The sequence below is a fragment of the Schistocerca serialis genome, chromosome 7 (assembly GCF_023864345.2).
Source record: "Schistocerca serialis cubense isolate TAMUIC-IGC-003099 chromosome 7, iqSchSeri2.2, whole genome shotgun sequence".
Lineage (NCBI taxonomy): Eukaryota > Metazoa > Arthropoda > Insecta > Orthoptera > Acrididae > Schistocerca > Schistocerca serialis.
Window position 1 is genome coordinate 377,222,017 of NC_064644.1, and position 27,701 is coordinate 377,249,717.

Consider the following 27,701-nt stretch of genomic DNA (forward strand, 5'->3'; position numbering starts at 1 on the left):
TGTACAAACGATATATGATCAACAGTAATTTCTGAGAGTGCCACGAAGTTCGTGATTTGGAATGTGTTACTCAGTGATTACTTGAAAACCACTTACAAAAATCAGTGAAAATTGACATGCAAGAATATGCTCGTAAGGGGTATCAACACACAATACCGTAACGAAACATATCCTCGACAGGAATCCGAACAAGGCAATTTAGATGCACGTGTAAGTACCCCCCCCCCCCCCCCATAAGAATCTTGGTACATAGTCACACACTCGTAGATGGAGTCGCAATGAAAATTACTAAAAAAAAAGATCAATCGTTGACTTCCGGTCACGCAGATTTGCAATCTGCATGACATAGAATCTGAAAGTCAAGTTCATACACGTCTTCTCTCCAGCGAAAGTCTTTCGAATCATGTGCTCGTGCGTCATGCCATTATGAAAGTCACCTGCCAACTCAGGAAGAGTACGACTGGAGCTAACACTTTCTGCTTGAGCGGTGTATGGTTACACAGAAATCGACAGATATCTCTTAAGAATATGACGAAGCTTTGACTTGTTCCCTTCTTTTTTCAAAGGTCTTTTCTTTCAAATTCCCATATGATGATTGTATCTACCCAGAGCAAACACAACTTTTTCTTATTTTACGTAGACATGTCTGGCAGAACTTACAGCAGCATAAGTGATCTTTTTATTTTCTCTTTATCAAGCAACAGGAAAAATTGTCTTTACTATTTGTAAATATATAAATTTGAGAAAGTTTATGAACTTCAGAATGTATTCTCAAACTTAAAAAAAATTATTATTTTACATGTATACCATGTTATTACATGCTGTGGGTTTGTGGTTTTCTATGTTTCGCATTACAGCTGTTTTTCTTTCACAACCATAGAGGGTTAAATGTAGAAAGTTATGGTTGTTGATGCGGATGACAAACTGAAAGAAAAACAACAGTTGCATAAAATAAAAAACCATAAAGCCACAACTTGTCATAACAAGACATACATTAAAAATCTTGCATGTTTTCAAATTTGTGAATACTTTCGTAAAAACTCAAATTTATATTTATGTAAACACCAAGAATACTACACATTACCATGCATTCAAAGAAGCTTCCAGTCGTCCTGGAAGGGATAAATGCGGGGCCAGTACGGTATTCAAGAGAATCTTATATGATTCTTCTCGCGAAATAGTGGCACGTTTAGGTTACGATGATGGACATTCACCCTTTTTTGCAAAGTAGACCACAAATCCTAAATAAGATTGAGATATGGTGTCTGTGATGGCCAGGAGACATACGAGAATTAGCTCTCGTTCTCAAACAATCAGTGCTGGATGATGCGAGTTGTGTAAACAGTGGCCCTGTTGGATCACAGCATGACGATTGGTGAACAAACAGTGTACCATGCGACCAACTCAGCCCACATGGTCACATAATCCTTTGCAATAATGCGATATTGCAGAGTACCCATGGGTCCCATGGAATACCACGTTATGGCTACCTAAATCATCATCGAACCTCCGTCTTGTTTCACTCTTGACATATAAACCGTGTGAAACAAGGCTCATCCGACCAAAACATTGTCCCCCATAGCTCCTTAGTCAGGTTTTATGGCTGCGGCACAGTATTTTCCCGTTACGGGCATTTTCATCACTAACGAGTAGTTTTGAAATTAAGTTCACCCTGCAATTCCCAGTGTATGGACCTCCGTTAGTGTTAATGCTGACAGGGTTCGTGAGTGCAAAATTCAGTTCTGCAGTGATTTTCGTCCACATTGTGACTGACCGGATGACGTCCGCCCGCTTTCCCTGTATGCCCTGGATGCATCTTCGATGCGATGCCTCTTGAATCACCAAACATCGCTGCTATCAAGGTTAAGAAGAAGGACTCTCTATATGAGCACCAACAATCTGCCCACTATCGATAGCTTTTAGCTACGACATATTGCACTCACAAACACACACGACATTGTTTTGACCACGACTCACATTTGCAACATATTGAGGACAATGCACAGGTGCTGTTCGTGATCAGATACAGCAGCACAGCGTGCAGGCTTAGCTATCATCTGCATTTATGTTTAGGCAAGCAATTCTCTCTGTTTCAGTGCTTTGTTCCAACCCTTGTATGCACAAGTAGTAAAGAGTGTTTTGCCTGTTGTGTAAGGGACGGTGAACCGTGATTTATTTTCAAAGAATATTCTTGTAAATTTATTTTATTCACTAGCAATTCATCAAGAACATTAACACATTTAATCACACTATGTAAGCATAGAAGTAGTCGCCAGTGAGTAACTGATGAAATCATAAACAAATTCCTTGTAACAAATGGGAATTTTATTCACTTTAGTAGTGCCTAAAAGCATTTTTTAAAAGAAACAGATTTAAAATTTTAATCAAAAGGCATCTTCTAAATATCAAAGTGACAATTTATACAGAGGGAGAAAGAAACAAGTTTTGACTGTACGAGCGTTCGGGCGGAGAAACCTGCCGCTCCCTTTTGACATGGCCGTAGTTACGACCGCTCACAACAGTCTCTGAAAGACTACACTGGTGCAAATCTGCAACACACCAGATAACTTTAAACTAAGAGTTTTAACAATTTACATAAGCACACAAACCATGCAACACCCCGTAGGAGGGATGGAAAACGTACTAAACACTAACAATTAAAATATTAATCTTGCCACCGAAGTTGCAACTTGATTTTAACTTCTAAAAAAAAGTCATACGGTAAATGGGTGGCAACTTTATATTCTAAAATGATCATTTAACATAACAGCTTATGAAATGCAATCTTATATAAAATTGTACAAGGTGGGCCAAACAATAGTTAAGATGCTCCGCCCGCATCTCGTGGTCGTGCGGTAGCGTTCTCGCTTCCCACGCCCGGGTTCCCGGGTTCGATTCCCGGCGGGGTCAGGGATTTTCTCTGCCTCGTGATGGCTGGGTGTTGTGTGCTGTCCTTAGGTTAGTTAGGTTTAAGTAGTTCTAAGTTCTAGGGGACTTATGACCACAGCAGTTGAGTCCCATAGTGCTCAGAGCCATTTTGAGTTAAGATGCTCTACAGTACACAGATACCGCCTCTCAAGATCGCAGGCAATAATATCAAAGTTTCCAAAGATAAAAACATATTTCAGGTATTAGGCCGTTACAATCAAGCAATAAATTCGGGGGAGATTACCGAACAACCCGAACCACAGGTTGCTCTAACCCAATGACCATTGCCTGAGCAAACTCGAGCAGGCTGGCGGCCTAACGCGCAGACTCAGATGCGGGAACTAACAAGGCAACCTCCTCATCGCACCCCCCTCAGATTTAGTTATAAGTTGGCACAGTGGATAGGCCTTGAAAAACTGAACACAGATCAATCGAGAAAACAGGAAGAAGTTGTGTGGAACTATGAAAAAAATAAGCAAAATATACAATCTGAGTAGTCCATGCGAAGATAGGAAACATCAAGGATGATATACGACCAGGAGCGCCGTGGTCCCGTGGTTAGCGTGAGCAGCTGCGGAACGAGAGGTCCTTGGTTCAGGTCTTCCTTTGAGCGTAAGATTTAATTTTTTATTTTCAGACAATTATCAAAGTTCAGACACTCACACATAATCAACTTCGCTCTCCAGAATTCCAGGACATGTTCAGATTTGCTTGGACATATGCAGGATTTGACGGTCTACACACGGAAAAATTTGAAAACGCTAAAAATATATGTTTTGACAGAGCACAGGGAAAACTGTGCGACTGTGAAACTGTTGCATTCTTTTATTGCAGTTTATGATACGGTCTACACACGGAAAAATTTTTTCATCTCTTTTTTGGGAGTAATTCTCACATCTACAAGAAAACCTAAATCGGGCAATGTAGAAGAATCTTTTTACCCATTCGCCAAGTGTACAAGTTAGGTGGGTCGACAAGATATTCCTGTCATGTGACGTACATGCCGTCACCAGTGTCGTATAGAATATATCAGACGTGTTTTCCTGTGGAGGAATCGGTTGACATATGACCTTGCGATCAAATGTTTACGGTTCCCATTGGAGAGGCACGTCCTTACGTCTACTAATCGCACGGTTTTGCGGTGCGGTCGCAAAACACAGACACTAAACTTATTACAGTGAACAGAGACGTCAATGAACGAATAGACAGATCATAACTTTGCGAAAATAAAGAAAAATTTTTCACTTGAGGGGAGACTTGAACCTTGGACCTCTCGTTTCGCAGCTGCACACGCTAACCACGGGACCACGGCGCTGTTGAGTTCAGATTATCCTTGATGTTGCCCCCTATCTTCACATGGACTATTAATTTTGTATATTTTGCTTATTTTTTCAGTTCCACACAACTTCTTCCTGTTTTCTCGATTGATCTGTGTTCAGTTTTTCAAGGCCTATCCACTGTGCCAACTTATAACTAAATCTGAGGGGGGTGCGATGGGGAGGTTCCCTTGGAAGCCCCGACCGGATGACCACTCGCTGAGGTCTCTTACTGGCGGAGTGGAAAGACTCTCATTTTGGATACTTTAAATTTGATCCGAACGACAGACATACTAGCACTCCCAACGACAGACAGATACTAACTGCCTAACAAATGCGGACAAGAGACAGAGTAGCTGACGACGAGAGCCTAACCTTCACTGACCGACTGGCGAGATCAATGCGCCCCTTAAATGCACGTGAACAGGCAACCTTTCCCCTTTCCCACCAGAGGGAGACACGAAAGTTGCGATTGGCGCAGCGGCGCCACCGCCAGAATCGGAGGGCGACTGCTTCACACTACGTGCTGCGGCGCGCTCTTCAAAACAGCAATTTTTACCACGGGTCAGACGGAAAATAGAAAAAACCACTTATGAACCTGTAACTTCTGCAAAACAAATGTGTGTAAAAGAAGAAAACGATGTATTTTGCAAGTCGGATCCCGTCCAAAAGCAAACTTATTTGTAAGCTTCAACATTAAGATGAATGTTTGTATCCACTTCTGTCATCGTCCACATTTCTGACACTTAAGTAACAAATGGTCGTGTGACTGAACACCCTACTCTTAACATTGTTCTACTTAATTACAAGCAGTATTCCCTGTTCGTGTCCTTTCTGTGCTACACTGCATCATTCGTTAAAATGAGCCTGGATAAAGGAAGCAGCTGACAACTTTAAAACTTTTACTAGCGGCCTTCGGGTGAAGTGTTCTCGTAGCCTCAGAATTGGATGTTACTACGTATTTCGTCTTGTTTTCGTTTAATGTATTTATTAATTAGAGATTTCTTAAACACATGTAAATTCATATAATAGCTCTATTCCGTCTTTGTATCCTTTTTGTCTACTACAGTGCCTCATATTTATTATCAGTGGTTAAAATGACACCTAGATAAAGGAAGTAGCTGATAGCTTTAAAACATTTATTAGAGGCCTTCTGGTAGTACGGTGTTTTTATACCCTCAGAACTGAACGTCACCATCGATTTTGTCTTGCTTTCACAAAAAGGAAGTCCAATTTTAGCTTTTTGTTCCTTTATTTCATATATTACTACGAAGTTGTTTATATTCAGAGCCACAGATGTAATGTAATTTGCATATGCACATACCTGAATGAAAATCATAATTATTTTATATCTGTTGTCCACTTTTTGGATCATCGTATGCAGCACTAGGTTAAAAAAAAAGACAGTGGTGAGACCTTCTCCTGGTTTCACTCCATTTGTAAACTTGGAACTCTTGGTAATTTTTTTTTCTTTACTATTGCATTCATCCTCATTGTTAATCCTGGTAACCTTTTCAGCTTGCCACCGATGCCGAATTCCATTACTACCTGAGACAATGTTGTCTGTGTACACTATAAAAAGCGTGTGTAAAATCACCAAACAGGAAGTGGTGGTGTACGCCAATTCATACAGAATTTCAATTATTTGAATTTTTCCGAACAACGGATTGGAAGTGCCTGTATTTAGGTAGAAAGCCCATCGATATTCTCCGAAGATATTTTTAATGCACTTTGCTACTCTCTCGACAGCAGTCTTACATACAATCGCTTTTCCTATTACGTTACTGATCAAACCTAAACGCACAGCTTCGTAATCTCCGCCTTATCCACTACCCATAGGAAGTCAGCGACACAGCAGATCCTATCCCGACTCGAAAGGAATGACCGGAAGTCCCGCGGGATACACGATAGGAGCTGAGGACGGCGGCGCCGAGTCTCTCCCGCTTTACGAGCCCTGGACGACCGCACCATATCCGGCGGCGCCACGGACGGAGGTCGGCCAGCTCCGGCGGCCCGTTGCCAGGTTACGAGACACAGCCGCAGACTTGCCGGTCAATCCTCGAGCGAGAGGCTTCGCTACAGACAAAGGAGTCCCGCTGGACACAAAAGCAAGCGGCGTCCGCACCCGCAGGGCTCCCGTAGTTCTCGTTATAGAGGCTCCGCTCCATTGCTGGGGACAAAGGAGAATCCGGAATGCGATGGCCAACACCCGTAATAGGAAAACTACAGAACTGCCATATATGAGAACGGTCATAAAATCTTGATTATCACCAGAAAAAAAAAATCAGTTGGTGCCCATGAAATATAGGGGGTAATGTCCACCCACCCACGCTTATTCACCCTGCGGTGAAACATCGTTTTCCCAACTTTCTATGAGTTGGCGGAGACCTTTGATCTAGAGGATCCGTCGTGGAAATCACACGGTATTCACATGAAGTGTACGTAGTTTTGCTTGAGAATATTTTTATTTATGTCAATACGTACACTCAGGCTCATAAATTAAGGATAATTGCAGAAAGTGGTGCCACACAACGTGGCACAACACAAAACAGGCTCTAAAAGCAAAGGGCATAGGGATCACACACGACACAGAGCTGTAAGTCCACGGTATTCGTGATAAGTTGAGAAAACTGTACCAAAACACATTTGTTACAAAACGACGCTGTTTCCTGCGCATGTACCACAACATCAATATGGGATATAGTCACAATGCACACGTACAAAGGCCGCACAACGGGTTGCCATACTCTGGAGCAGGTGGTCGAGCAGCTGCTAGAGTATAGCCTCCCATTCTTGCACCAGAGCCTGTCGGAGCTCCTGAAGTGTCCTAGGGGTTAGAAGACGTGCAGCGATACGTCGACCATCCCAGACGTGCTCGATGGGGTTTAGGTCTGGAGGAGGCCACTCCATTCGCCTGATATCTTCTATCTCAAGGTACTCCTCCACGATGGCAACTCGGTGGGGCCGTGCGTTATCATCCATCAGGAGGAAGGTGGGACCACCTGCACCCCTGAAAAGGCGGACATTGTTGTTGTTGTTATGGTCTTCAGTCCGGAGACTGGTTTGATGCAGCTCTCCATGCTACTCTATCCTGTGCAAGCTTCTTCATCTCCCAGTACCTACTGCAACCTACATCCTTCTGAATCTGCTTAGTGTAATCATGTCTTGGTCTCCCTCTACGATTTCTACCCTCCACGCTGCCCTCCAATGCTAAATTTGTGATCCCTTGATGCCTCAAAACATGTCCTACCAACCGATCCCTTCTTCTAGTCAAGTTGTGCCACAAACTTCTCTTCTCCCCAATCGCATTCAATACCTCCTCATTAGTTACGTGATCTACCCACCTTATCTTCAGCATTCTTCTGTAGCACCACATTTCGAAAGCTTCTATTCTCTTCTTGTCCAAACTGGTTATCGTCCATGTTTCACTTCCATACATGGCTACACTCCATACAAATACTTTCAGAAACGACTTCCTGACACTTAAATCTATACTCGATGTTAACAAATTTCCCTTCTTCAGAAACGATTTCCTTGCCATTGCCAGTCTACATTTTATATCCTCCCTACTTCGACCATCATCAGTTATTTTACTCCCTAAATAGCAAAACTCCTTTACTACTTTAAGTGTCTCATTTCCTAATCTAATCCCCTCAGCATCACCCGATTTAATTTGACTACATTCCATTATCCTCGTTTTGCTTTTGTTGATGTTCATCTTATATCCTCCTTTCAAGACACTGTCCATTCCATTCAACTGCTCTTCCAAGTCCTTTGCTGTCTCTGACAGAATTACAATGTCATCGGCGAACCTCAAAGTTTTTACTTCTTCTCCATGAATTTTAATACCTACTCCGAATTTTTCTTTTGTTTCCTTTACTGCTTGCTCAATATACAGATTGAATAACATCGGGGAGAGGCTACAACCCTGTCTCACTCCTTTCCCAACCACTGCTTCCCTTTCATGCCCCTCGACTCTTATAACTGCCATCTGGTTTCTGTACAAATTGTAAATAGCCTTTCGCTCCCTGTATTTTACCCCTGCCACCTTCAGAATTTGAAAGAGAGTATTCCAGTCAACATAGTCAAAAGCTTTCTCTAAGTCTACAAATGCTAGAAACGTAGGTTTGCCTTTTCTTAATCTTTCTTCTAAGATAAGTCGTAAGGTTAGTATTGGCTCACGTGTTCCAACATTTCTACGGAATCCAAACTGATCTTCCCCGAGGTCGGCTTCTACCAGTTTTTCCATTCGTCTGTAAAGAATTCGCGTTAGTATTTTGCAGCTGTGACTTATTAAACTGATAGTTCGGTAATTTTCACATACTGGTGCCAAATGACGTCCCGAACACCTGAACTGAACTGTTATAGTTCCTCTGTCAAAGACATGCAGTGAAGTACGTGCAACAATCAAAATCCCACCCCTCACCATCAAAGCACGACCTCCATACAGGTCCCTTTCAAGGGCATTAAGGTTCCTGGTTCACGCCAGATGAAAACACGGTGAGAAACACTGTTCACACTATACCTGGACTCGTCCGCGAAAATAACGTGGGACCACTGTTCCCACGACAATGTACTGTGTTCTTGACACCATACTTTACGTGCTTTCCTGCACTTTTAAGGTCTCTGGGCGAATAAACCATGTCTATTCAGTCGTCTGTAGAATGTGTGTCTGAAGACAACTGTTCAGCGGCTGCGGTAAGGTCCCGAGCAAGGCTACCTGCAGTACTCCGTGGCCATCTGCGGGCACTGATGGTGAGTTATCGGTTTTCTTGTGGTGTTGTACACTGTGGACGTCCCGTACTGTAGCGCCTGGACACGTTTCCTGTCTGGTGGAATCCTTGCCATAATCTTGAGATCACACTTTGTGGCACACGGAGGGTCCGTGCTACGACCTGCAGTGTCTGAGCAGCCTCCAGTCACCCCAGTATTCTACCCCTCATAACGTCATCAATATGTGTTCTTTGAGCCATTTTCAACACACTGTCAACATTAGCACGTCTGAAAACGTCTGCACACTTACTCGCTGCACAGTATTCTGACATGCACGAACACACCTCTCTGTACGTGCATGCTGCCAGTGCCACCGTGCGACGACCGCAGGTCAAATGCACCTCACGGTCATACCCCGAGGTGATTTAAACCAGCAAACCGCCCACCAGAGCGTTGTTTCACAATGTATCAGCATTATCCTTAATTTATGAGCATGAGTGTAGTTTGTACTAGGAAATTCTTTGTCGCACGGTATCAGTTTTTGCGACTTGTCCTCTGCTATTGATCTTTCTTAGTTTGTACTTCCGCTTTTGTCGGAACGAACTTCCGGGATCCTAGGTGACGTTACCCGCTGAGGAACGGGTATTTCAGGAGTAACGTAAGTAGTACAGTGGAGAGTCGCCTGGACGAGGAGGTGCGAGTGCGTTGTCGGGACCTCGGCTGTCCGCGGCTTATTGATATAGGCAGTGGGCCTGTGTCCGTGACGGAAGGTGCGGTGTGTGTTGTAAGCCCCCAGGGCTGCCCTGCGGTCTCTGTTCTGTAAAATAGTGCTGTGCATAGCTTCATAACAAAGCCAAAAATGAACGAATTCGATGCAGAATAGTGTACGGGTGAACAATTTCTCTTTTCAACTGTGCCATTCTGCTTGTGTGGGCTTGTAGTTTCTTGACATTGTCCGTCAAGTGGTGATTCCTGTTCGCCTACTCTGTCTCACTCCGCCCACTTTCTATACTCTTGATAATCACCGATACATTATATTTCATTATTATTGTTATTGACAAAATACTTGCAAGCATAGTCAGTGTCGCTGGTATTCAGTTTCAAGTTGGCAGGTTCACCGCTCTGTGGCTTTCTAACTATTTCTTGTGAACTATGAAAGTTATAGTAAGAGTCTTTGTTTCAGATCCAGTTCGCTTTGCATTTTATTATATGATGTAATGAACTTGACACATCATTGGTCCATATTCAGAAAGTAGGGTAAAACTGCTGCATAATTGTTCTTGTGTCTTGGCGCTCCTTATGCCAAATGTAAGTTTTAGTGTAAAAACGGAGAAAAAAAATATCTGTGGCACACTAGTCAAAATATCAAGTCAACTGAATTGTTTGCTGTATTAAAATTTCAAGTTCCATTTATTCAATATTTTCAGAACTGCCTAAAGTGTTGCTTTAGGCAGTTGATCATACATATTGTTTTGGGTGAAAGTAAAATTGCCTTAGAAAATCGGATTGCACATTTAACAGTTCTGAGTATGCTATTTTTAATGTTATATGTGGCTGTTAACTTGAACGGTGAGCCGCGATTAGAAATTATTTTACCCAAAAGACTGTTATCCGAACTATACTGATTTTTCGGACAATTGTTAGCATAATAGCCGTTCCAGTTTTCCGTCAGTCCAAAACTGTTGCTTTCATTCAATGAAAATCTGTAACTGTGTATTAATTGCTATTACTAGATAAATGTTTTAAGGTTTGCTTTCTTTTAAATGCCCTTTCTATTCTCTTGTCTTATTATGTAATTCTCGACCCTGTCGACTGGTAGTAAATATTTATATAATTTCGATCATTGACTCTATGGATACAAGCAGCATAAATTTAAAGCTATTGTGGCACTAGCCTCATACATAAAGACAGGAGAGTAATTCAGTACATTTTTAGGTGAAATTTTGCAAAAGTAGTGGTATATTTTCGGTCAGATTCCGCCAGGCGATGCTGGCTTCACAGGTAGTCCATGAAAGAGACAGCATCGGTGAGGGAAAGGATCGTGAAAATGGTGTGGCCCAAGAGCCACACCATTGCATTACGTCGTTGCCGAGAGTTGGTCTGAATATCAGGGGTAAGGAACCAGTCGATTCGCATGATTGAGTTTTAAATTGCTTGAGGATTGCATTTATTAAATGGTGTGGCTTTCTGTAGGTACATACTTTCTCATTGCTTCCATGTCGCACACTGGATCTGAAAAATAGTTAAATAAAGGTTATTTGATGGGATTTTTGTAGGTTTCATTGCGTTCAGCGTAAAACTACGCCCCAACACTCCGCTGCCGTTTCAGTTTCTTTGTTGTTTTTGTTGACTGTTTACGCTTACGCACGATTCTAGCCCCAGAAAACTCGCGGTAGCTTTGGACTGGAATACGAATGAATTACTCCTCGACTGCCTTTTTCGGATCTTCAAGGATATGTGGCTAGTTTATACATTGTGGTGACAAAAGACATGGGATCAAACTAATATCGCATCGCAGCTCCTTTAGGCCAGCGTATTGCAGCAACTCGACGTAGCATGGACTCTAGAAGTCGTTGGAAGTCCCCAGCAGAAATATTGAGCCATGCTGCTTGTGTAGCCGTCCATAATTACTAAAGCTTTGCCAGTGAGGGATTTTGTGCACGAACTGACCTCTCGATTATGTCCATAACTGTTCGATGGATTTCATGCCGGGCGACCTCGGTGGCCAACGCTCGAATTGTCGAATATGTTCTTCAAATCAATGGTGAACGGTTGTGACCCAGCGACATGGCTCAGTGTCATCCATAAAAATTCCATCGTAGTTTGGGAACACTGAGTCCATGAATGGCTGCAAATGGCCTTCAGGTAGCCCAACGTTACCATTTCCAGTCAATGACCCATGTAAACATAGCCGACACCATTATGGAACACACTGCCTTGTTGACATCTTGGCTCCATGGTTTCGTAGGGTCTGCGCTACACTCGAACTCTACCATCAGCTCTTAACAACTGAAATAGGGATTCATCTGACCAGGCCATGATTTTCATGTCGTCTAGGGCCCAACCGCTAAGGTCACGAGCACAGGAGACGAGCTGCAGCCGATGTCATGCTGTTAGTAAAGGCACTTGCAAGTGTTGGTCGTCTGCTGCCATAACCCATTAACGCCACATGTCACCACACTGTCCTAACGGATACGTTTGTCGTATGTCTCACAATTATACCTGGGGTTATTTAAGCAGTGTTTTTTCTCTGTTATCACTAACAATTTTACGCAAACACCGCTACCCTCGGTCGTTTAGTGAAGACCGTACGCCACTGCGTTATCAGTGGTGAGGGTAAAGCCTGAAAGTGTTATCCTTGGCACACACTTGCCAGTGATCTAGGAATACTGAATTCCCTAACGATTTCCGAAACGAAATGTGCCATGCCTCTAGTTCCAATTCCGAGGTCAAAAAGCCTGATAATTTCCATCGAGCGGCCATAATCACATCGGAAATCTGGATCATCTGACTACAAATGACAGGTCCCCCTATGCAATGTCCATTTATACCTCAGTGCACATGCACATCACTATTCCACACCGAGCGAGGTGGCGCAGTGGTTAGACACTGGACTCGCATTCGGGAGGACGACGGTTCAATCCCGCGTCCGGCCATCCTGATTTAGGTTTTCCGTGATTTCCCTAAATCGCTCCAGGCAAATGCCGCGATGGTTCCTTTCAAAGGGCACGGCCGACTTCCTTCCCCGTCCTTCCCTAATCCGATGAGACCGATGACCTCGCTGTCTGGTCTCCTTCCCCAAACCAACCAACCACCCACTATTCCTCGACTTTTGTCACTCGGGACATGAGATCGTCCCATAAAACATGTCAAATAAGCTTAGACAAGGGAAGTGAGGAAGCCGGTGGAGACTGCTATGCCTGGAGGTTATGTGGCCTGGAGACTGATTCCTAAGACAACCATTGAAATGCGAACTGTGAATGCAGTTGCACCACCTTTTTAAAACGATACTCTCCTCATCGTTCAATTGCGACGTCGAACTTCTGGGAAGGAGGAGTTTTGGAGCATCGTAATGTAGTGCTCGCAGCACACGGCCGAAATAAAGATTTAAGACTCTGTAACACACACAGCCGTAACTTGCTCAATGTACTTCGGCGAAGGCGATATGCTATGTTGGCTGGGACAATGGCTCCTTCTTCATTACAGAGCCAGTTCTGTTGAAGTTTTCAACCCATCTGAAAATGGTTTGTGGTCTGGAACAGGTTGGGGAACGGAAATTTTAAAATTGGTGAAAAGTCTCGTTGCGCCTGCGTCAGAGACTCATTGTTTACTAATAACTGTCTGAGAACGAATGATCGATGTTTCACGTTCGATGACATCGCAACAACTAAACTTCCAACCCTTATGGATAAATCGAGGCCACGCTCCTCTTTCTGAGGCTAATCGCTCGTCTGCACTACCCAACCCAAAGCATGAACAAAAGTCAGCGGTTTGGCTGTTCGGAAAAGACCTAGTCGTCTTTTTGTAGATGTACTGGTTTCATCATCCGAGGAAAGAGGAATAATCCACTGGTGCCGTGTCATACTGGCGAAGGGGCAAAATTTGATAGCTCAAAGAAGTAATATGTGTGACTCTACCCTGTGCGTTGTGGTGGAGCAACTTCCAGAGATGTTTCGTCCTCACAACGTCCCATAACCTCGTCAGAAAATATTGGTAGAATGCTCCTGTAGCGGTTGACCTCTTTCGGTATAATCTCTTCTCTCTATACCACTGCAGTCCTAAAAACCACTCAGTGTCATTTTGGTCAACAACGTCTCTATTTTCTTACATATTCCTCTGCTTCCTTTGCTTCTTTGCCTCATGGTCAAATGATAAATCTATTGTGATAAATTGGCTGAACAATGCGTCTGGACATGGGCGTGCTCCTTTGTCATGTACAATGTCGTGCAACATCTTCAAAACTCGACCTGGACTAACACCACTCCTTCCATTTTTTTCCTCGATTGTCACACTTGTATTTGATAACCTGGGCTTCCAATTGTAATTTTTCCTCCTGTCTATGTAATTATGTAGTTATGAAGTTCTCAATTCGTTCGAGCAATCAATCTTTCGTAACAGGAAACACAGTCATAACTCAGTCACTCAAAATGATTCAGAAATTTTACTTGTTAGAATGAAATCAGGCGATGATTCTTCTTCTCTACAGACTCGGGCTTTGCGGCAGTCTGCTAATCTGTACAAATAAAATGCCTCGTATTTTTGGGAGCGTTGTGTAATCAGACGGGAAACCTCAGATCAAGTTTTCATGAAGTTTAACCTTCCGAAGAAGTATTGGAGCTCTTGGATTATTAAATGCAGGTTCGTATCCAGTCTTTCGGAAATTCCATTCTGATTAACAACTACGCAATATATCGATGAATATCATTAATTCTCAAATGTCAAATAATGTAAATTGTTACACACCTTTTGTATGAAGGAGCAATATATATATATTTCCCTTTTAATCGTACAATTTCGCATCATTTATCTTTTGTCATAAATCTCAATATTCAGATTACAATTCTTCAAACAATGCTCAGGCTAATCGGCACGAAGACAATCTCGGAAGCTTCTTTCTAACAACCACCAGAGAGACACCTACAAAGAATAATTATGCGCTCATGGCATAGCTATTGTATGAAACTACTTTGCGCATTTATTCTGCGAGTATGACGACTGAAAATTAGTAAACGTCATTCAAGGATAGAATTGTATCAGAATAATTCATCGAATATAAAGAGATATTACAATTGCCCCTCGCAGCGAGCAAAATTAATGATAATACACTTTACGAGCTAACAGAAAATATTTGTTGGGTTGTTTACTCAAAAGAAGAATATTTTGAATTAATAGAATTTTACTATAGAGAGTATGGGTAACATGTTAAGACAGTAAGTTACGAAAATACCTAAGCTGTAGCTTTTACATGTACCGGGGTACACCCGCATCCCGAGTACATAACCAGGGAAGATGTAGATTGGTGTAATTACGAAAAAGGTCTACCCATTTGGGAACTGGCTTTCACAGGGAAACCAGGGAAAACCCGGAAGAATAGACCCCAGCTCAGGTATTCAAGAAGATAGGAAAGCGTAAATCCAGTAATTTTGAAATATATAGAAGCTCCATTGATTAGATCGAAGGAAAAGTGCCTCATAGCCAAAAAAAATTTTGCAATAGTGCTCCAAAAAATTTTTCAAAATTCTTCTTTCGACGATGTAGCCGGCGATATCGTTGTGAAGTCCATGGAACAGGAACACCGGGTATGGACAGCGGGTTGGCGACGTGCAGCGTTTGGTGGAGGCGGTACGGAGGACAGGCGATGGCTTATGGTACAGGACAGAAGCTGGTAATGTGCCCTAGAAACAGCAAGATGATCTCAGGAACAGATGGTCAGGGACGTGAACATGGAACAGGTTTAAAGTGGAATAAGAAAAGGTTCTGACTGACTAAATCCCTGGAAGAGAGTGGATTAAGGCAACGAAGTCCATGTTTCATCGTTGAACTCAAAATCGGAGTGGATTCTTATATTCTTCCATCTGTACTAGACTGGAACATCCATCAGGCTGATAATCGCGTATTATTTTGTAGTCCTCAATACCAAAGATGTTTTGCATTACAACTGCTGATTGTCCAAAACATTGCCAAATAGACTGTGGGCATTTAAATTTTGTTTTACCTCATATCGAATGTATTCCTCTCAAAAAAAATTTTTTTTATTCTAATCTTCGTTTTGTTATAGTGCAGGTGGAAGTAGAGCATTGAATCTGTCCGAGGTTTGCTTTCAATTAAGAAATTATGGATAAAATTTAAGTTTACTCCTGATGAAAAATTTTAAACATAGGCATATGACACTGACTCCACAAAAGGAACAATTTCTAGAAAAAATTCTCTGAAAAATTTTCATTATTCTTATAATTAATTGATTTATAGATCCACCTGCCAATAAATATCATTAATGATGGCATATGTTCATTTAACAAATCATCCACTCGCAGAATCTTCTTCATTCTCTCATGAACATTTATGGAAATATATTTCAACAATTATGTCCATAATATGAAACACACAAACTGCTATTCTTAAAATGATAATTAAATTTCTTAAATTAATTCTCCTGGTAGATGGGACATAATGAATAATCTAAAAATTATAATAATTTTCTCCCGCGCAAACAGAGAGTTTCTTTAATTGTTTGTAGCAGTGACATTATCGACTGTTGCTTCATTTCACACACACACAGCGTATTTACCTACATATCCCGTACTGTTCAAGTTTCACACGCAATTCTCGCGTAAGTGCCGTGTCTTGAGGAAATGTAGATTCACTTTCATTGTATATCACTATGGATTCTGCTCATAGTCCACACTTACAAACACTAGTAATTTACAAATTCTTCTACCTATCTTAAAATTTTGTGCTAAACTATCACAGGAGTAATCTCACTGTCTCTTAACCTATTACAGGAGTAATCTCACTGTCTGTTAACCAGTCACAGCAGTAATCTCACTGTCTCTTAACCTATCACAGGAGTAATCTCACTGCCTCTTAACCTGTCACAGGAGTAATCTCACTGTCTCTTAACCTATCACAGGAATAATCTCACTGTCTCTTACCTCTAAACAACATAAACATCTTGATATTTATATACACATTCGACTGATAGTCAAATTCCACTCTAAATTCCTCTCCATATTTGGCATCACAGATCTACGATCCTTCAAAAAATTTCTTAGTATCGTTATGCGGGAATAATCCCTTTATTCTTTTCGATTCGGGATATGCCAACAAGTCTGATCCAGGATTTGGTATATTTACAATAACATATGGTCCGGTATAAATAAGTTTCCATTTCTTTATGTTCTTCATCAGGTTCGAGAAATGGATGTGTCGCCTCAATAAAACCATTTCTCCAAGATGAAACGTCTGAATCCGGTGAATCCGTTTATCATATGTCAATTTCCGTTGTATTGCCTTTTTAGTTAAATTGACAAGTGCGAGTTTAATCTTTTCCTCCCATTTTAAATTCTGGTCTTCATACTGTGGCAGATGGTTTATCCAGAAGTTCTTTTCAATCCGACTAAACATAAGCTCTGTTGGAGTAAAGTTAGTTGAGGTATGTGTCAGATTATTAAATATTTGTTCAAATTCTGACAAATAATCAGCCCATGATGTTTGTTTAGTGTGACAGTATGTACGCATGAATCAGTTTAATTCTCGGAAAACTCGTCCTATTGGATTACCTTGTGGATGATAACATGATGCCAAAATTTGTCGAATATCAAGTTATGTTAATGTTTGGTTCCATTTAAATCCGGTAAAAATTCTGGTATTATCTGTAATTATGGATTTCGGTAAACTTACACGAGGAAGATAGTCACGCACCAATCTCATTACAACAGCTCTGGCAGTAGCGCACTTTAATGGATATAGTTCTATATATTTTGTAAATGCGTCAAAGAATCCAACAATAAATTTGACTCCTCCTCTTGATCGTGGGAGAGGGCCGCAGATATCACACGAAATTAACGCCCTTGGCTCTTGTGGAATAATTGAATGCAGAACATGCTTACTAGCTCTATTATCCGGTGTTGCCTTTTGATAGAGTAAACAGTTTTGTATTGTTTGGTGCACTTTTCTCCAAATATTCGGGAAATAACAGTATGCTCCTATTTTATTGGCACATTTGATCACACCAAAATGTCCCCATGATAAGTGGATAAACCAAATTAATTTTTCCTCATATTCCTTCAGGATACATACACACTACTGTGGATTGTTGTCCTTCCCACATCTGAGGAATAATACTCCTTTTACTAATTTATAATGATTTAAACTAGCCCTTGAATTTTGTTGTTCCTTTAGCTGAATGATCTTCTTCCATCGACGGTCTTTTCGGTGTAAATTTCCCATATCTCTACAAAGATGAACATAATAAGTTTTGTAGATATTGTCCTGCAACAGTAATACTGGAAAATCCGAAGTATTTACTGATTCTATTTCCGGCGTTAAACCTTCTGGGGATCTTGACAGTGCATCTGCAATAATATTTTCTTTGCCAGACACATGAATAATTTTAAATTGGTACTGTTGTAGTGTCATTGTCCAACGTGACAGTCTGCGATGTAATAATTTGCATGTTTGCAAAAAGGTTAGTGATTGATTGTCACAATACATAATCGCTTTCGAACTATATAAATAGTAGTTAAACTTCTTGAATGGCCAGATAACTGCAAGTGCTTCAAGTTCTGTGGTCGTATAGGCTCTTTCACAGGGCGATAACACTCGACTAGCAAATGCTATCGGGCAGAATGTTGGTACTCCTTTTATTTTCCTTATTTGGAAGAGACACGCACCTAATCCAACATCCGATGAATCCGTTGACAGGCATAACTCACAATTCATATCAGGGTGATATAATAAGGATGCGTTAACGAGTTGGTCTTTAATGTTTCGAAAAGCTAGTGCACATTCTTCAGTCCATTGCCATGGCACATCCTTCCGCAGAAACCGGTTTAATGGCTCAGAATTCATGGCTTGATTCTTTATGAAACGACGGAAGAACGATGCCATACCTATAAATCCCTTCAGCTGTCTTTTATTCCGTGGATATGGAAAATTTCGAATTGCACTTATCTTCTTCTCGGTAGGCAGGATACCTTTCGCATCTATCATATGTCCTACGAACTTAATTTGTGGTAAAGCAAAATGAGACTTCTGTAAGTTTACTGTAATTCCAATTTTATTGAAAACAGCAAAAATCCTTTCCAAAATATGCAAATGCTCTTCCCATGTTTTCGTGGCTATTAATAAGTCGTCAACAAACACAGCTATACGACTGCACAATTCTGGTCCAAGATCATAATCCAACGCTGAAATAAATATTCCGGCACTAATATTAAGTCCGAACGGGATAACTCTAAATTGGTAACTTCTCCCGGCATGAATAAATGCGGTATATTTCCTAGATTCTTCATCCATTTGGACCTGCCAGTACGAACTTCTCAAATCAACACTAGTTAAGTACGAAACATCCTGGAAATTTTGAATTAATTCATCTGTATTTTCCGGATGAGTTCTTACAGGTAATATTATTTTATTAATCTCTCTCGCATCCAGAACTAATCTTATGTTGCCTCCAGGTTTTGGAACAACTAAGAGCGGAGAACAATTGGACTAGTTGATGGCTCAATCAAGTTCCATTCTAACATTCTATTTGTCTCCCTTTGAACAGATTGTTTTAAACGCCAGGGGATCGGATAGTGCGTGTAGCAGTAAGTTTGATGTGGCTTCACTTGTAGGTGACGGATATACCCTTTAATAATTCCTGGTTTCTCATCAAAAATCTCTTCATATGCCTCTAACAAATAATGAAGCTGCTGCCTTTGTTCTCCGGTAAGCTGATTTGATTCACTAGCTTTTATCATTGTTGTTTGGTTAAAGTCCTCCTGTTGAATCAAATCCTTTGAAAGCTCCTTCCAGCGACCGTTTGTAGTGTCAATTAATTGAATTATGGCACCGCGACAATATTTCTCATGCACCGTCTCCTTTCTATTTAAATCCAGTGCCATCTCTTCTCCATTCAATCTAAATTTAACTACTCCTTCCAAAAAATCAATCTGACAATCGTACTCCTGCATACTCCCAATACCAAGAATACAGTCCACTAATAACTTCTCCACTACAAGGAACGTGCATTTTATTGCTACATTTACCATTTTCATCTCTAATTGTGTTTGTGTTTTGACATTGGGAGAGCGTGTTCCAACAGCTCCGATGATTTTTCAGTTCTGTACCGGCAAAATTGGTACCTTCTTCTTCCTAATAATTCTCCTAAAAAGAGCGCCTGAGATGACATTGGCGGAAGCGGAGGTGTCTAATATCACATTCGTTGGAACTTCCTCTATTTCAACAAATACTTCCGATACCGGAACACTCGATCTGTCATTATGACACGTTATTAAATCCTTTGTTAACTCTTCAGTCAACAGCTCACCATCATTATATCTTAACAATTGTAATTTTACTGTCTCGCCCCTAACAGATCCCCTGACCGCTCCTCCGGGGCACGATGCGGTCATGTTTAGTTTGACTGATTGTTGGTCCGATTGGTATTTGTCTCTTCAGCTACTTCAGTGATTATCGGTTGTTGTGGTGAATTCGGTCTATATTGTCTTGCTCTATTCGTGTAATTATTGTTGTTGTTCTGCTGGTGTTGGTAGAACTGTCTTGTGTTGCCATACATTGGATTATATCGATTAAAATTCCTATTGTTCCTAAAATAGCCCCTCGCTGCACCATTACTAAAGTTTCCATTTCGGTAATAATTATTATTTGCATTTTGTCCATTTCTAAGTCTCCTCGGATAGTGTAGTTGGTTACGATTATTGTTAGTGCTACCATTCCTGCCATTCCCATTCGAGTTGCAGCTGGGATTCGCTTCTATTGCTCTTCTTTGATATGACATTTCTCTTGACCTTTTATTGTCCTCCTCAATTATATCAATATGATCAAGCGTAGTCATAAGTGAGTCTATATCCTTATCATTTATACATAACAGCTGATTCCTTATACTGGTGGGTAGTCTGGTCTTGAGTATCCTAAGTATATCCGGCAAAGGAATCGGTACATCCCAATACAAAGATTTATTAATGTATTTTTCAAAATATCTCTTTAGAGATCCTCTAGAAAATGAGAAACGCTCAGGATATAATACTTCCTGCCTAAGTCTTTCTTGTATTCCAGCAGACCAATATTTTGCTAGAAAAGCCTGCTCAAATTGTTTATAACATTTACGAGAAGATGTTTGTTCGGATGCCCACAATTATCCTGGTCCTTGTATATATCCAGATACAAAACTAATCTTTTGCCATTCTGTCCAAGATCGTGGAAATAGACCTCAAGCGTAGTCATAAGTGAGTCTATATCCTTATCATTTATACATAACAGCTGATTCCTTATACTGGTGGGTAGTCTGGTCTTGAGTATCCTAAGTATATCCGGCAAAGGAATCGGTACATCCCAATACAAAGATTTATTAATGTATTTCTCAAAATATCTCTTTAGAGATCCTCTAGAAAATGAGAAACGCTCAGGATATAATACTTCCTGCCTAAGTCTTTCTTGTATTCCAGCAGACCAATATTTTGCTAGAAAAGCCTGCTCAAATTCTTTATAACATTTACGAGAAGATGTTTGTTCGGATGCCCACAATTATGCTGGTCCTTGTATATATCCAGATACAAAACTAATCTTTTGCCATTCTGTCCAAGATCGTGGAAATAGACCTCTGAAACTTCGAATACAGATTACGGATGAACATTCTTTTTATCAGGGTTAAATATTTGAAATTGTCTCTGTTTAATCATCTTTTCCTCAACGGTACTACGATTCCAAAAATTATCCTGTTCGTACTCTTCCCTGTGGCTATCCGTTATATCGAATCTAATTTGTGACGTTCCAGTTCTGTCTACATCGGATCTTGACGTGGACGGAATGTCACGCGCAGATTGAGAATTTTGTTTCCTACTTCTCGCTGTTTCTAAATCCTCTTGCGAGAGATCTAGTGATCTTTCGGTATTTTCTTTCCAACGCGAGAATTCTTCGCCAAGTTGTTCACGAACTTCCTTTAACCCGTTGTTGAAAAAATTCTCTTCGGAACTCTCTGAAATTGACTGTAAAGCTACTTTCACAGTTTCTTCTATCGTTTGCGAAGGAAAATTTTGCAGCTCTAATGTCATTTCTGAAAACTTTCCCGCAAGTACATTCATTCTATGTTCCACTGTCGTCTGTTTTTCCTTCACTTCATCAAATTACTTCTTTAGATTATCCTGGGATTTTATAATTTCTGGTATGATAGCTACGGAATACTGTATGTCCTCTTGAGCTTGTATTGCTTGAGGAAACAGTTCTACTTGTTTTTGTATCGTGTCAATTTTGACGGATACACATTCGGTTAGTTCCGCTTTTAATTTGCTATTGTTTTCTTGGCATTGTTGGCGGACCTGCTCAAGTTGAGCAATAAGATTCTGTTCGATCCTTTCTGCCTGTTCTTTTATTTCCTGTGTCTGAGTATTTAATTTCTGCTCTAATTCGGTAAAGGTTGCTCTTAATTGATTTTGTATTTCTGTTTGATTTTCGGCTAATTGATTTTGGAGTTCATTTTGTATGGCGGATAAGTCTCGTTTTACCTCCACTTGGCCTTCTGTAAAATCTCGCTGTACAACGGACAAGTCTCGTTTTACTTCAGACTGTATAATGGATAAGTCTCGTTTTACTTCCGCTTGGGCTTCTGCAAAATCTCGTTTAATTTCTACTTGAGCCTTCGCAAGGTCTGACACATTTTCGGCTAATAGAGACAACTGTTGCATAATAACAACTAATGGGTCAACAACAGTCTGATAAGCTGTTGTACGAATGTTTTCTGCACCAGCGGAATTATTTATATTGCTACCGCTAGCCACAACAGTCTCAGAATTGCTATCCGTGGCCTCTGCTTATGCGCAAACAGCTGAAGGCTGTTGCACGTCACGTTGCTGATTCAATGACATTTTAAATGCCGCTCTAGTCAATACCATTAAACAACGGTCAATATCAGGTTCTAGTCTCTAAATACAGTTTCAAATTGACTGTCGTAGACACACTTAACATTCAAATTACTTCACAGATGGTATAAAGTTCAATGTCCAGATACGAAAATCACACAATATACATTTATACAAACTAACTACTATCTGGAAAAAAGTTCTTTCTAAATTAATTTCAAACTATTTTAACTTAAAAATGAAAAATTGGAATTATCTGGCCTTGTTGTGCAGTATAGGTCTTGTCCAATAGTTGAAATCGTTCCTTGGTATCAGCAGTCTTTTACTATGGGCAACGAATCTCTCATCAGATTAGTTACCTCTCGTTCTCGTTGGTTTTCATGAAACAAAAAATACATATATTATACAACAATCCAAGAGAGTCCTGTCACAACCTCTCGCGATTCCCGCTTCTTCACTAGAGATGGTCTGCCACTTCTTTCTTTGTCATTCAGGTTTTCTTGTATCATTATTCTCCTGTATGAACAGAAAAGGAATTACCACATGATACTCGACTTTCTCACTGTGTTACGTCATTTTCCTTTGGTTCACTCAATGGGACCTAGGGCACTGCCATTTGGAGGAGTCACGGTGTACCAGGACTATAGACATGCTTGAAAACAAAAAGTTATTCTGGCTACCCCTCCGTCATCTGCATTTGGAGCTATGTCTTCAGTCCCCAGGAACTCCTCGCTGTAGGAAACTAAACAGATCCCTTAAAATCATCCAATAATAACGGAAGCCAAACGTAGTTTCTTGTTTCAAAGTTACTGGTAGGTAACTCCATAACATTGTCTGACGTAAAAAGTTTTTATGGTGTTGAGCCGTAGTAATGCAATATTTTTTGAATGAATACATCACCATTTGATGGTGTACAACTGTATTTATCTTCCACACTATCAACGGTTCAGCTTTTATGTATTTATGAAGGACGGAGTGAATAGTTCTTAGACGATTAACATGTCATATCTCTCAAGGAAATCTAAAACGTTAATAGATATTACATGGTAATGGTCTAAGAACTTTTAGCATCGTACTTGATAAAGACACAGAGCCGAAATCTAGATAGTACAGAAGATAAATACAGTAATACACAGTAAACTGACCGTTTATTTATTCAGAAAAGTTGTCTGATGTCTCGATTCATGGGGGTGCCCCAAATTTGTAAGATAAGGCAAGGACAGATACAGAGGATCCAAAACATTATGAACACCTGTCATAGCTGTTATTGCGGAACGCAATGCAGCAGTAATCCTGTGTGACACGAATTCGAAATGTGATGCTAGGTTTCTGGAGCAATGTGTCTACGCTCGAGTCTCGCAAGTCTCGTAAATTACAGGTCGAAGAATTATGAATGCGAAGCGGACACCCAAAAGCGACGCTGAGGTGTTTTATCGGGTTCAGATCAGCCGAATTTGGTGACCAAGACATAAAAATGAGTTCTCTATCATCCTCCTGAAACAACTCTAGGACGAACCTGGCCAAGCAACATTAAGCATTTAGGTATGCAGGTGGCCCACAATAACGCTTACCATGAGCGCTGCTCTCATGATGCCTTCGATTACTACCACAGGTCCTACGTACGTCCAACTTAACGTCAGCCATTGCGTACTACAGCCCCCAAAGACCTGCGTCTTTGGGAGCAGTCGCTCGCGTGGATGGTAGCGTATTCGGACGCGATTATCACTCTAGTGTAAGATCAGACGTTACTGATCCGACCAGGCGAAACGTTTCCACTTGCTCTTGTCTCGAGCGTACTGTGCCCACTGTATTCGTAAGTGGCGATGTCGTTGGGTCAACATGGTCGTCTGTAGAGGAACACCATGTTAACAACGCGCGCTGATCGGCGTCCTCTGGAACACTTGCGACTGCATCAGCGTTTCACACTGTCTGCCCCCCCCCCTGCCATTTTGCTTTACAAAGCATTCAAACCTCGACTTCCACATTCTGTGTTGAGGCGTGAACGTGCAACACCTTGTTACCTACTCGTGTTTCACCTACACAAACCACTTTCCACGGATACACATGACAACTGCCGGTGAACAGCCGATCAACTTTGCCATTTCCGAGATGTTCACTCCCTGGCGGCAGACCACAACTGTCTGCGCTTGGTCAAAGTCGCTCATAGCCGCAGGTTTTTTCCATTTGCCGCCTGTAGCGCTGCTAGAATGATTGCACATTCATCTCTCCACGGCTTGTATCGTACTTTCCTCACCACCTCACTGGCTGCGATAACACCTAAGCAGGCGGCATATAATTTCGCGATGGGTAGTGGTAATAATGTTCTAACTCTGTTTCATTATTATTACTGTCAATATTACTATTATTATTATTTACCTCACCCCTCCGTTACTAGATTTCTTAGCACAGACAAACAGACAGGGATACATAAATAGTGGAAGTTCTACGGTACCCTCGAAGGAGCTACATGCTCATAAGGAAAACACTTAACACGCTTTTATCAAAGTTATATTGGAGACCGCTCGCAATAAACCAGTGAAAATCGGCCTGCGGATAAAACTGCTCAACTTATGATATCGTTCAATACGGCGTTTCTGTTACTTCATACGTTCTACATCTACACTATGTGAACAAAAGTATCCGGACACCCCCAAAAACATAGGTTTTTCATATTAGGTGCATTGTGCTGCCACCTACTGCCAGGTACTACATGTCAGGGACGTCAGTAGTCATTAGACATCTTGAGAGAGCAGAATGCGGCGCTCCGCGGAACTCACGGACTTCGAACGTAGTCAGGTGACTGGGTGTCACTTATGTCATATTTCTGTACGCGAGATTTCAACACTCCTAAACATCCCTAGCTCCACTGTTTCCGATGTGATAGTGAAGTGGAAATTTGAAGGGACACGTACAGCACAAAAGCTTACAGGCTGACATCGTCTGTTGACTGAAAGAGACCGCCGACAGTTGAAGAAGGTCATAATGTGTAATAAGCAGACATCTATCCAGACCGTCACACCGGAATTCCAAACTGTATCAGGATCCACTGCAAGTACTATGACAGTTAGGCGGGAGGTGAGAGAACTTGGATTTCATGGTCTAGCGGCTGCTCATAATCCACATATGAAGCCGACAAATGCAAAAAACACGCCTCGCTTGGTGTAAGGAGGGTAAAGAAAATTCGCCTTTGTTGTAACGATTGCCATCCAAACTCGCTTATCATATCCGTGACACTCCCTCCCCTATTTCGCTGTGATATAAAGCGAGCCGCCGTTCTTTCAACCATCTAGATGTCCTCCGCCAATACTTTCTGTTAAGGATCCCATGCAGCAATGCAATACTTATGCAAACAATCGTAGTGTAGGCAGTCTCTTTAGCAGGCCTGTTGAATCTTCTGAGTGTCCTGCCAATAAAACGTAGTCTTTGTTTTGTCTTACCCATAATATTATTTACGTGATCGTTCCAAATTACGTTGTTCGTATCTGTAATTCCCAGGTATTCATTCGAATCGAACGGCTTTAAATTTGGGCGACACATCGTGTAACTGAAATAAAACAGATTTTTTCCACATGTGAAAGACATCACACTTATTGAAACGTTTCCAGTGACGTTAGCCACATTAGTGGATTGAAATGAACCAGTGATAACGGGTGAAAATTTGTGCCGGACTGGGACTCTAATCAAAATCGCCCGCTTAACGCGAGCCGTCGTCTTAACCGACTCGGCCATCCGAACACGATTTCTATCCGACCCAGATTCCCAGCCAGTTTCGCAGCAATAGCGTTGCATAACCTATACATGAATCCCTTACTCGCCATATCAGATTCCTGCAAAAGATAGAGCTTGGTGTGCGACCGCGCTGACAGAGTAAGGTGACAACGGTTATGGGACAGTACTGTTAACATAGATAGTAGTATCGCGTACAGATGGTATAAAAGGGCAGTGCATTGGCGGATCTGTCATTCGTATATAGGATATCCGTGCTTCCGACGTGATTATGGCCGTATGACGGGAATTAATAGACTCTGAAAGTGCAACTGTAGTTGGATCTAGACGCATGGGACATTGCATTCCGGAAATCACCAGGGAATTCGATGTTCCGAGATCCACAGTGACTAAAATGTGTCGATAATACGAAATTTCAGGCATTACCTCTCACCACGGACAATGCCGTGGCCGACGGGCTTCACTTAACGACTGAGGGCAGCTACGTTTGGGTAGAGTTGTCAGTGCTAACCGCACTACATGCAATAACAGCACAAATCTATGTGGAACGTACAGTGAACGTATTAGTTACGAAATGCAGCGAAATGTGGCGTTAATGGGCTATGGTGGCAGACGATCAACGCGAGTGCCTTTACTAACAGCACGACATCGTCTGCAACCCCTGTCCTGGGCTCGTGACCATATCGGTTGGACCCTAGACGACGGAAAACGGTGGCCTGGTCAGATGATCCACGATATCAGTTGTTAGAGCTGATGCTATGGTTATCGAGTGTTTACATCGAATGGGCTGGGTACTCTGGTCCAACTGAACCTATCGGTGACAGGAGTGATAAATTTCAGCAATTCATGGACTTCATGTTCCCAACCAAAGACGGAATTTCTGTGAATTACAATGCGCCATGTTATCGGGCCACAGGTGTCCACAATTGGTTTGGATAACATTCTGGACAGTTCGAGCGAATGAATGGCCACTCAAATCGACCGATATGAATATCATCGAACATTTATGAGACATAATCAACAGGCCAGTCCGTGTACAAAATCGTTCACCGGCAACGCTTTCGCAATTATGGATCGCTATAGAATCAGCGTGGCTCAGTATTTCTGCAGGGAACTTCCAACGACTTGTTGAGTCTGTGCTATGTCGGGTTACTGCATTGCGCCGGACTAAAAGGAGGTCAAGCACGGTATTAAGAGATATCCCAAGGCTTTTTCATCTCGGTGTTTCTACATGACCTCATTTTCCTTGTTGAGAGACAGTTCACATTTTTCGCACCATACAGACATCGTGTCCAAGTCATTTTGCAACTGATTTTGATCTTCTGACTTTACTAAACGGTAAATGACACCATCGTCTGCAAACAATCTAAGAGGGCTGTTCAGATGGTCTCATAAGTCGTTGACGTAGATTAGGAACAGGGAAGAGCCTGTAATACTT